Source organism: Hemiscyllium ocellatum, chromosome 24, assembly GCF_020745735.1.
Source record: "Hemiscyllium ocellatum isolate sHemOce1 chromosome 24, sHemOce1.pat.X.cur, whole genome shotgun sequence".
Classification (NCBI taxonomy): Eukaryota; Metazoa; Chordata; class Chondrichthyes; order Orectolobiformes; family Hemiscylliidae; genus Hemiscyllium; species Hemiscyllium ocellatum.
Window position 1 is genome coordinate 46,384,294 of NC_083424.1, and position 11,750 is coordinate 46,396,043.

The following is an 11,750-nucleotide window of genomic DNA, read 5'->3' on the forward strand; positions in this document are numbered from 1 at the left end:
TTGTCTCTTCACAGACAGCCTGGAATATGCTCAGTGCAGCCACACTGGTGTGAGCAGTGGGAGAATCTTATCTGAGCTTGCACACCCCATTTACCATTTATATTTGCATCACTGCTGCAGGTATTCGTGCTCAAGGCTGGGACAGCCTGGACACATGAGAAGATGCCATATTCACTACCACTGCTTTATTTCTGAATACTGGGGCGACCCCGCCCTGCTGTGAAAGCATAGTCCTCCAAAATGTTTATAAGGTCAAACACCATTGGGCCGTGTGTCTGTGTGTGTGTGTCTCTGTGTATGTGTCTCTGTGTGTCTCTGTGTGTGTTTCTCTGTGTGTGTCTCTGTGTGTGTGTGTCTGTGTGTCTGCATGTGTGTCTCTGTGCGTGTGTGTGTCTGTGTGTGTGTGTCTGTGTGTGTGCCTGTGTGTGCCTGTGTGTGTCTCTCTGTGTATGTGTCTGTGTGTGTCTCTCTGTGCATGTGTCTGTGTGTGTGTCTATGTGCGTGTGTCTGTGTGTGTCTCTCTGTGCATGTGTCTGTGTGTGTGTCTATGTGCGTGTGTCTGTGTGTGTCTCTCTGTGCATGTGTCTGTGTGTGTGTCTCTGTGCGTGTGTCTGTGTGTGTCTCTCTGTGTATGTGTCTGTGTGTGTGTTTGTGTGTGTGTCTCCGTGTATGTGTCTGTGTGTATGTCTGTGTGTGTGTCTCTGTGTATGTGTCTGTGTGTGTGTCTGCGTGTGTGTCTCTGCATATGTCTGTGTGTGTCTCTGTGTGTGTCTGTGTGTGTCTCTGTGCATGTGTCTGTGTGTGTGTGTGTCTCTGTGTGTATGTCTGTGTGTGTGTCTCTGTGTATGTGTCTGTGTGTGTGTCTGCGTGTGTATCTCTGCATATGTCTGTGTGTGTCTCTGTGTGTGTCTGTGTGTGTCTCTGTGCATGTGTCTGTGTGTGTGTGTGTCTCTGTGTGTGTCTCTGTGTATGTGTCTGTGCGTGTGTGTCTCTGCGTTTGTGAGAGGGAGGGGGTACTGGGTGAGGCTGAGGGATGGGGAGCAGCCAGAGAAGGGGCTTTCTTTATCGTCCTGTTGTCAGTGACCCCCGAATCACTCAGATTGTGCCGGCGAGAGGCTTCCGCAGATAATAGGCATTGTCTGAAAGAGAGAGAGAGGGTGATAGGGTGACCCATGGTAGCACAAGGCTTCAAAGTGCCCCATGGGTCATTCACTCTGATCCCTGGCTCTGAATGAACTGAGATCTCATTCAGTGAGTCTGCTTTGACAAGGAATGCTAAAACTCTCATAATCCCCAGCACTTTCAAAGGAATGTCCCTCATGTGGGATATCATTTACCCGCTTCCCTTTAAACTAAATACTGAGCATCTGAATGTAAATGAAAACATGGCACTGCATCACTGCTTGTGGCAACATTGTGCCCTGCTCTTTAGACATCTTTGGAAAATAAAATCGCATTCTCAGTGGCTTTTAAAAGCAGATTGTTTAACTGTGTGTAGGGAAGCGTTACAGAGCAGGCACTGATTGATAGTAGTGAGACTATTTGATTTGCTCCTGCAGGGAGCTGGCACAGACTTGTCAGGCTGAATGGCTTCCTGTGTTGTAATCATTGGATGATTTTTTTTTCTCCTTTGGTCAAAGGGTTGCAGAGCCACAGGCTCCATCTCTACTACCTAAAGTCATCGAGATGTACATCATGGAAACAAGACCCTTCAGTCCAACCCCGGGTCCCTTTTAAGTCTTCCTCCTCTCACCTTAAACCTCTGCCCTCTAAGTTTTGGACTCCCCTTTCCTGAGGGGAAGACCTTGGCTCTTCATGCTAACCATGCCCCTCATGATTTTATAAACCTCTATAAAAGTTCTCTCCTCAGCCTCCAACAGTCCAGGGTGAATACCCACAGCCTATTCAGCCTCTTGCTGAAAACTCCCCCCAACCTTGGCAACATCCTTGTAAATCTTTTCTGATTGCCCTTCTTTGAGTCAGGTCTCACGCCACCTGATGAAAGAGCAGCCCTCAGAAAGCTAGTGCTTCCAAATAAACCTGCCGGACTATAACCTGGTGTTGTGTGATTTTTAACTTTGTACACCCCCAGTCCAACACCAGCCTCTCCAAATCACGGTCTCCTACTGTTTCCCCTTGTAGCAGATCACATCTCCTGCTGTCCTTCTGCACCAGAGTCATGTACATGGTACACTACCTGCTTCTCTTGTGTATATTCGTGCATGTATGTGAAGCAGCACAGTAGCCTAACAGTAACAGCACTGTCGATCAGCTGGGATAAAAGATGCATGCAAAGACATTTAAAGGGATTATGCCCAATAGTTGAATTTCGAAGGGAATATTACTCTCTACTGCCTAGCCACCTCTAAAACCTGCCCTTGTGGAAACTGTGGGACCAAGTTCCCTTCAATAGCTGTCCTTTTCGCGCTTATCTTTCGAGTACTAGACAACTTGTAGATCCCAATGATTTTATTGCACTGTCAGCCTCTACTAGGCCTTTGGTTATCTGGCCCTTTTGTCACAAAGGCGCCTCCAGGTCCACTTTAAACCTAGGGCCCAGACAGCCATATTCAAGGATAAATATGGAAAATGTCGGCAAGTTGACCCAACCCTTTGCTCCTCCTCATCTTTCCGATGCTAAGAAGGAGGATTCACTAAATATTTTACCCTCCTAAACGTACAAGTTCATACAATAAGTTTGCTCTTAATAATTGAAGGAAATGTAGTAAGCAGAATTCCAGAGGGATACTTCCTTAATGGTTGAAAGGTCTGATTGAGAGTGTCCAGAGTTAGATATAGAGCAGACGGTTCAAAGTGCCTGGCCATTTCCTTGGATGAATGTTAATCGCCTTAACTATTTCCAGGTTTCTATTCTCTGTCTTTACAGCGGGTCCTTGTTATTTATCCAGTTTTTCGTTTTAAATGCTCTTTCATTTCATTTGGGTCTTAGTTTTCACACTTCCTCAATATTCCCAGATACTTGCTGCAGGGACGCTCTTTGGTGTATTTGATTTTTTGAACAGGATCGGTCTTTGCAATAAGGTAATTTGGCAAATCTTTGTTCTCAGTTTGGTTAGTTAACAAGCATTTAACAACATGATGTATAGGTCACAGAGACACTGAGCTCTGACCAACAATCTCATTCTCCCTCAACTGATGTAAAACTCCCATGGTTTTTCCACATCGCTGAAGAAAATAAGATCTGTCAAACACTTATTCATGGGAACGCCTGGAAATATGTGGTGCACTCATGCAGTGAGAGATGTATTCCATTCTTTTTATGTCTGTGGAATATGGAAGACAGGAGCAATGAGAAATCACACATTTAAGCACAGAGCGCGCGCGCGCACACACACAGACACACACACACACACACACACACACAGACACACACACACACACACACACACACACACACACACACACACACACACACACACACACACACACACACACACAAACAGTCCTGTACAAATAACACACACACAACCAGACCCACACAAACAGTCCTGTACAAGCAACAGACACACACACACACACAAATAGACCTACACACACACAAACAGATGCACACACAATGACCCACCCTCAGATATAAACAGAACTGCTGACATACACACACACACACCCACACTCTCACAGTTACACACCCACTCACACACAAACAGACCCACACTGACATACACATACAGTCCCACACACACACACCCACACTCTCACAGTTACACACCCACTCACACACAAACAGACCCACACTGACATACACATACAGTCCCACACACACACACCCACACTCTCACAATTACACACCCACTCACACACAAACAGACCCACACTGACATAAACACACACACACCCACACTCTCACAATTACACACCCACTCACACACAAACAGACCCACACTGACATACACATACAGTCCCACACACACACACCCACACTCTCACAATTACACACCCACTCACACACAAACAGACCCACACTGACATACACATACAGTCCCACACACACACACCCACATTCTCACAATTACACACCCACTCACACACAAACAGACCCACACTGACATACACATACAGTCCCACACACACACACCCACACTCTCACAATTACACACCCACTCACACACAAACAGACCCACACTGACATACACATACAGTCCCACACACACACACCCACACTCTCACAGTTACACACCCACTCACACACATCAAACAGACCCACACTGACATACACATACAGTCCCACACACACACACCCACACTCTCACAATTACACACCCACTCACACACAAACAGACCCACACTGACATACACATACAGTCCCACACACACACCCACACTCTCACAATTACACACCCACTCACACACAAACAGACCCACACTGACATACACATACAGTCCCACACACACACACCCACACTCTCACAATTACACACCCACTCACACACAAACAGACCCACACTGACATACACATACAGTCCCACACACACACACCCACACTCTCACAATTACACACCCACTCACACACAAACAGACCCACACTGACATAAACACACACACACCCACACTCTCACAATTACACACCCACTCACACACAAACAGACCCACACTGACATACACATACAGTCCCACACACACACACCCACACTCTCACAATTACACACCCACTCACACACAAACAGACCCACACTGACATACACATACAGTCCCACACACACACACCCACACTCTCACAATTACACACCCACTCACACACAAACAGACCCACACTGACATACACATACAGTCCCACACACACACACCCACACTCTCACAATTACACACCCACTCACACACAAACAGACCCACACTGACATACACATACAGTCCCACACACACACACCCACACTCTCACAGTTACACACCCACTCACACACAAACAGACCCACACTGACATACACATACAGTCCCACACACACACACCCACACTCTCACAGTTACACACCCACTCACACACAAACAGACCCACACTGACATACACATACAGTCCCACACACACACACCCACACTCTCACAATTACACACCCACTCACACACAAACAGACCCACACTGACATACACATACAGTCCCACACACACACACCCACACTCTCACAATTACACACCCACTCACACACAAACAGACCCACACTGACATACACATACAGTCCCACACACACACACCCACACTCTCACAATTACACACCCACTCACACACAAACAGACCCACACTGACATACACATACAGTCCCACACACACACACCCACACTCTCACAATTACACACCCACTCACACACAACAAACAGACCCACACTGACATACACATACAGTCCCACACACACACACCCACACTCTCACAATTACACACCCACTCACACACAAACAGACCCACACTGACATACACATACAGTCCCACACACACACACCCACACTCTCACAATTACACACCCACTCACACACAAACAGACCCACACTGACATACACATACAGTCCCACACACACACACCCACACTCTCACAATTACACACCCACTCACACACAAACAGACCCACACTGACATACACATACAGTCCCACACACACCCACACTCTCACAATTACACACCCACTCACACACAAACAGACCCACACTGACATACACATACAGTCCCACACACACACACCCACACTCTCACAATTACACACCCACTCACACACAAACAGACCCACACTGACATACACATACAGTCCCACACACACACACCCACACTCTCACAATTACACACCCACTCACACACAAACAGACCCACACTGACATACACATACAGTCCCACACACACACACCCACACTCTCACAATTACACACCCACTCACACACAAACAGACCCACACTGACATACACATACAGTCCCACACACACACACCCACACTCTCACAATTACACACCCACTCACACACAAACAGACCCACACTGACATACACATACAGTCCCACACACACACACACCCACACTCTCACAATTACACACCCACTCACACACAACAAACAGACCCACACTGACATACACATACAGTCCCACACACACACACCCACACTCTCACAGTTACACACCCACTCACACACAACAAACAGACCCACACTGACATACACATACAGTCCCACACACACACACCCACACTCTCACAGTTACACACCCACTCACACACAACAAACAGACCCACACTGACATACACATACAGTCCCACACTCACAAACACACACTTACACACACAAACAGACCCAAAATCACAAATACACACTTAAACAGACCCACACTCACATACATACACACACAAAGAGGCCCACTGACACAAATATGCACACAATCCCACTCTCAGAAATACACAACACAAACAAAATCACACTCAAACACGTGTAAACAGAATCATTAATATAATATGCACACACCCATAATCTCACACTTACACACACAGAGACACACAGACCCACACTCAGAAACACGCATCAAAACAGACATACCCACAAGATCCACTCTCACAAACAGATCCCCTCACACAAACATAGAGACACCAAATGCACACAAAGAAACAGACACACAGATCGATCCACATCCACAAACAGAGCTATACAGAAGTACACATACATACAAATAGACACGCACACACTGGAACAAACAGACAAAAGTAAACACACAAGCGCATACACAGAAAGAGAACACACACACATACAGGCAAATAGACCCTCATGCACAAAAAAAGCACAAATGCATATGTACAAATACACACACAAAGGCATATAGAAATACACCAATTCACGCCAGCAATCACTCACATGAGTGATTGCTAACAGACACATACCCACACATGCATAGAGTCATAGAGATGTTCAGCACAGAAACAGACCCTTCAGTCCCACTCGTCCATGCCAACCAGATATCCTAAACTAACTTCATCCCATTTGCCAGCACTCGGCCCATATCCCTCTAAACCCTTCCTTTTCATATACCCATCCAGATGCCTTTTAAATGCTATAAATGTATCAGCCTCTGCACTTCCTCTGACAGCACATTCCATGCACACACCACCCTCAGTGTGAAAATATTGCCCCTTAGGTCCCTTTTGTATCTTTCCCCTCTCACCCTAAACCTATGTCCTCTCGTTCTGGACTCCCCCACTCCAGGGAAAAGACCTTGTCTATTTACTCTCTCTATGCCCCTCATGATTTTATAAACCTCTCTAAGTTAAACCTCAGCCTCTGACACTCCATGGAAAACAGCCCCAGCCTGTTCAGCCTCTTCGTTTAGCTGAAAACCTCCAACCCTGGCAACATCCTTGTCAATCTTTTCTGAACCCTTTCAAGTTTCACAACATCTTTCCGATAGGAAGGAGACCAGAATTGCACGCAATATTCCAACAGTGGCCTAACCAATGTCCTGTACTGCAGCAACATGACCTCCCAACTCCTGTACTCAATACTCTGACCAATAAAGGAAAGCATACCAAATGCTTTCGTCACGATCCTATCTACCTGCGACTCCACTTTCAAGGAACTGTAAGTACAAGCAGGCAACAGTGCACATGTAGACCACTCAGGCAAATCTGAACAGAAACATGGAGACACGTACACAAACCGACAGACACAGATTTGCACGGATACATAAATTGATATGTATTCTAAGCTAGTGTGCTATTTGTAATCAAGCCTAAAGATTTAAAACAACTAGACGGTTATTGAGATTCACTTTCAGCTTAGCCCGCCAGTTCCCCAGTTGCAAGTTTACCCAATTAAATATAACGAGTCTCCTCCATTTCAGCTTTCTCTTGAGTCCCCCAGCTTCCACTTTATACATTATACATTATGAATTAGATGCTGGTTTTCATGAACCCTAACTGGATTCCGATATTCTCTGATTGAATGAGATCTATGCTCTTGTGGTTAAAATTTTATTCGGTTCTTTCCACAGATGTCCAAAGAAATTACCTTGCCAAATACACGGCTCTAACAGCATAGTAAAAGTGCTCCTTGCTTTTCACTAATTGCAGTGTGAATTGACTTCTGCTTTATGTTAATCACTCACACAATCTCACTCACCATTCTTACTGCAGCTTCTGTCGATGTAAATTATACAGTATTATAGTACTGTAGTATTGTACGTTAAAAATCACACAGCACCAGGTTACAGTCCAACAGGTTTAATTGGAAGCACACTAGCTTTCGGAGCGACGCTCCTTCATCAGGTGATTGTGGAGGGCTCGATCGTAACACAGAATTTATAGCAAACATTTACAGTGTGATGTAACTGAAATTATACATTGAAAAATTGATTGTCTGTTAAGCCTTTCATCTGTTAGAATACAGTGATAGCTTCACTTCTTTCATGTGTAAATCACAAAATCCTTTTTTTAAAAGTTGCATTCTCGGATTAGCTGTTAACAATGGTGATAGCTAGACAATATGTTGAAGGTGTTAGCCCCCTGTGTTCCCTGTCTATGTTTAGATTGATTCTAATCTAATAAGTGAGATAACAGTGTTTTACATAATTTCCTGCAGTTTTTGAGCTCAGAGTTCTACATGAATGTATGCAGTTTTTGAGCAACGTGCAATGTAACTGTGCAATACAAATTCACCCCACAAAGTGCATGTGGGTCTTTGTCTCTGTGTGTGTCTGTCTGGGGTGGGGGTTGTGAGTGTGAGAAGTGCTATGGCCCCAAATCTTCCCCAGGACTGTAGAGTTTGAAGGGAAAGCATGAATAGGGCGTTGAGTTGATTGGCCATGATCATATTGAATGGGGGAGCAGGCTCGAAGGGCTAAATGATTTACTCCTACTCCTACTTTCTAAGGTTCTGAGCCAAAATCCATTTATTCCAGCCCAGATCAGACAATAAGTTACCTAGTCACCTTGCTAACCACCATGTGTGGTGGTGGTGGGAACTGGCTGTTGGGATGTGCGTTGGGTGTCAGGGACAGGGTGGTTTTCAGGTGTTTGGGGTGAGAGGGTTGGTGTCAGGGTCAGGCGCTGGTTTGTAAGGGGGGGGTTTGAGGGGGGGAGGAGTCATGTCGCGTGTTCAGAGTTGGGGAGGCTGACAATATGAGCATTTGGGAAGTCAGTGGGAGATGATTCAGGGAAATGGAGCAGGGATCAGAGGTCAGTCGGTAGGGATGGGTATCCCTTGGGCTTTCTCAGAGGGTTCCAGATTCTGGGTCATTGTCCATTCGAAGATGAATCTTCCCCAGCGATTCCCACTAAGTCAGTCTGCTGGCATCTCCCAAAAGTTGCAGGTCTTAAGGCACATCCAACTTCCAACTATCTACAAAGATCAGGGCCATAAAGTTCCTTTTTCCAGTGCTTCCTCTTCACTGTGCTGTCTATTATGCTAAATATGCAGTGTCTTTTTATTTGCTCTCCTAATTCTCATGTTGTAATACACATTGAATCTACATTCACGTCTGCTTATGTTAATCACTCACACCATCTCCGTCACCATTATAACTGAGTAAGCATAAGTTCTGGTGTGCACAGTTGGACATTATAGAATTTACACTTTCATACCCCAGAATGTCAGTGGAAATAGGGTAGAACCAACCTTTCCACATTTTATTTACGTACAGAGATGCACATTACAAACATGAACCTCTGAATCCATCAACCCCTATTATCATGGAATTCCTACAGGGCAGATCGAGGCCATTCGACCCATTGAATCTGCACCAACCCTACAAAGGACATCACACCCAGACCATCTCCCCTCATCCCTGTAATCGACCTAGCCCACACATCATTGGACTGTGGGAGGAAACTAGAGCACCCAGAGGAAACCCTCACAGACACAGGGAGAATGTACAAACTCCACACAGGTAGTTGCCTGAGATCCACTCTGACACCTGTCCCTAGATTACTTCAGCCACAAGTGATCTCTCAGTTAATGTCCACCTTCTGCACACGGCTAAATAGAGTTAATATATAATTGGTGGATTTTTTTCTTTCTCTTTAAAAGCAGTTCATATTTACAACCAGAATTTCAACACCAATTAATGTAAAAAAATCATATCCTAATCCAAAGCATTGCATTGTTGGCTTCTTCCTCAAGGGCAAGGAATGATGTCTTTGTCACTGAATTTCTTTATGTGAAACAGTCTTAGTTTGACTTAGACTTTGAGTCCTACAACAAAGGAACAGACCCTTTGGTCTAACCAGTCCCTGCTGATCAAAACTCCAAGCTAAACCAGCCCCATCTGCCTGTGTTTGGCACATATCATAAGACCATAAGACATAGGAATGAAAGTAAGGCCATTCGGCCCATCGAGTCCACTCTGCCATTCAATCATTGCTGATGGGCATTTCAACACCATTTACCTGCACCCTCCCTGTATCCCTTAATTCCTTGTGAGAGTAAGAATTTACCAATCTCTGCCCTGAAGACATTTAACGTCCCAGCTTCCACTGAACTCCTTGGCAGTGAATCCCACAGGCCCACCACTCTCTGGCTGATGAAATGTCTCCTCATTTCCATTTTAAATTGACCCCCTCTAATTCTAAGGCTGTGCCCATGAGTCCTAGTATCCCCGCCTGACGGAAACAAATTCCCAGCGTCCGCTCTTTCTAAGCCATGTATTATCCTGTAAGTTTCGATCAGATCTCCCCTCAACCTTCTAAACTCTAATGAACACAATCCCAGGATCCTCAAACGTTCATCATATGTTAGGCCTAACATTCCAGGGATCATCCGTGTGGATCTTCGCTGGACATGCTCCGGTGTCCTTCCTGAGGTGTGGCCCAAAACTGGACACAGTATTCTAAATGGGGCCTAACCAGAGCTTTATAATGTCTCAGTAGCACATTGCAGCTTTTACATTCCAAACCTCCTGAGATAAATGACCTGACATTTGCTGTCTTAACCACAGGCTCAACCTGCAAGTCAACCTTTAGTGAATCCTGGACGAGCACTCCCAGATCCCTTTGTACTTTGGCTTTATGAATTTCCTCACCGTTAGAGAATAGTCCATGCCCGTGTTCTTTTTTTCCAAAGTGCAAGACCTCGCATTGGCTCACATTGAATTTCATCACAGTCATTTCTTGGATCACTCTCCTAAACTGTCTAGATCCTTCTGCAGCCTCCCCACCTCCTCAGTACTACCTGCCTGTCCACCTAACTTTGTATCATCGGCAAACTTTGCCAGAATGCCCCCAGTCCCTTCATCCAGATCATTAATATATAAAGTGAACAGCTGCAGCTCCAACACTGAACCCTGCGGGACACCACTCGTCACCGGCTGCCATTCCGAAAAAGAAACTATTATCCCAACTCTCTGCCTTCTGTCAGACAGCCAATCCTCAATCCATGCCAGGAGCTCACCTCGAACACCGTGTGCCCTCACCATATGCCCCAAACATTTCCTATTCATGTAGTTATCCGAATGTTGTTTGAACATTGTAGTTGTTCCCACATCCACTACTTCCTGTAGAGGTTCACTCCACACACTAACCACACTCTGTGTAAAAATATTGCCCCTTGTGTCGTTTTTAAATCTTTCTCCTCTCACCTTAAAAATATGTCCCCTAGATTTGAAATCCCCTACCCTAGGGAAAAGACACTTGCCATTCATCTTATCGATACCCCTCATGATTTTATAAACCTCGAAAAGGTCACCCCTCAACGTCCTACACTCCAGTGAAAAACAGCCACAGCCTTTCCAACCTCTCCTTACAACTCAAATACTCAATTCCCAGCCACATCCTTGGAAATCTTTC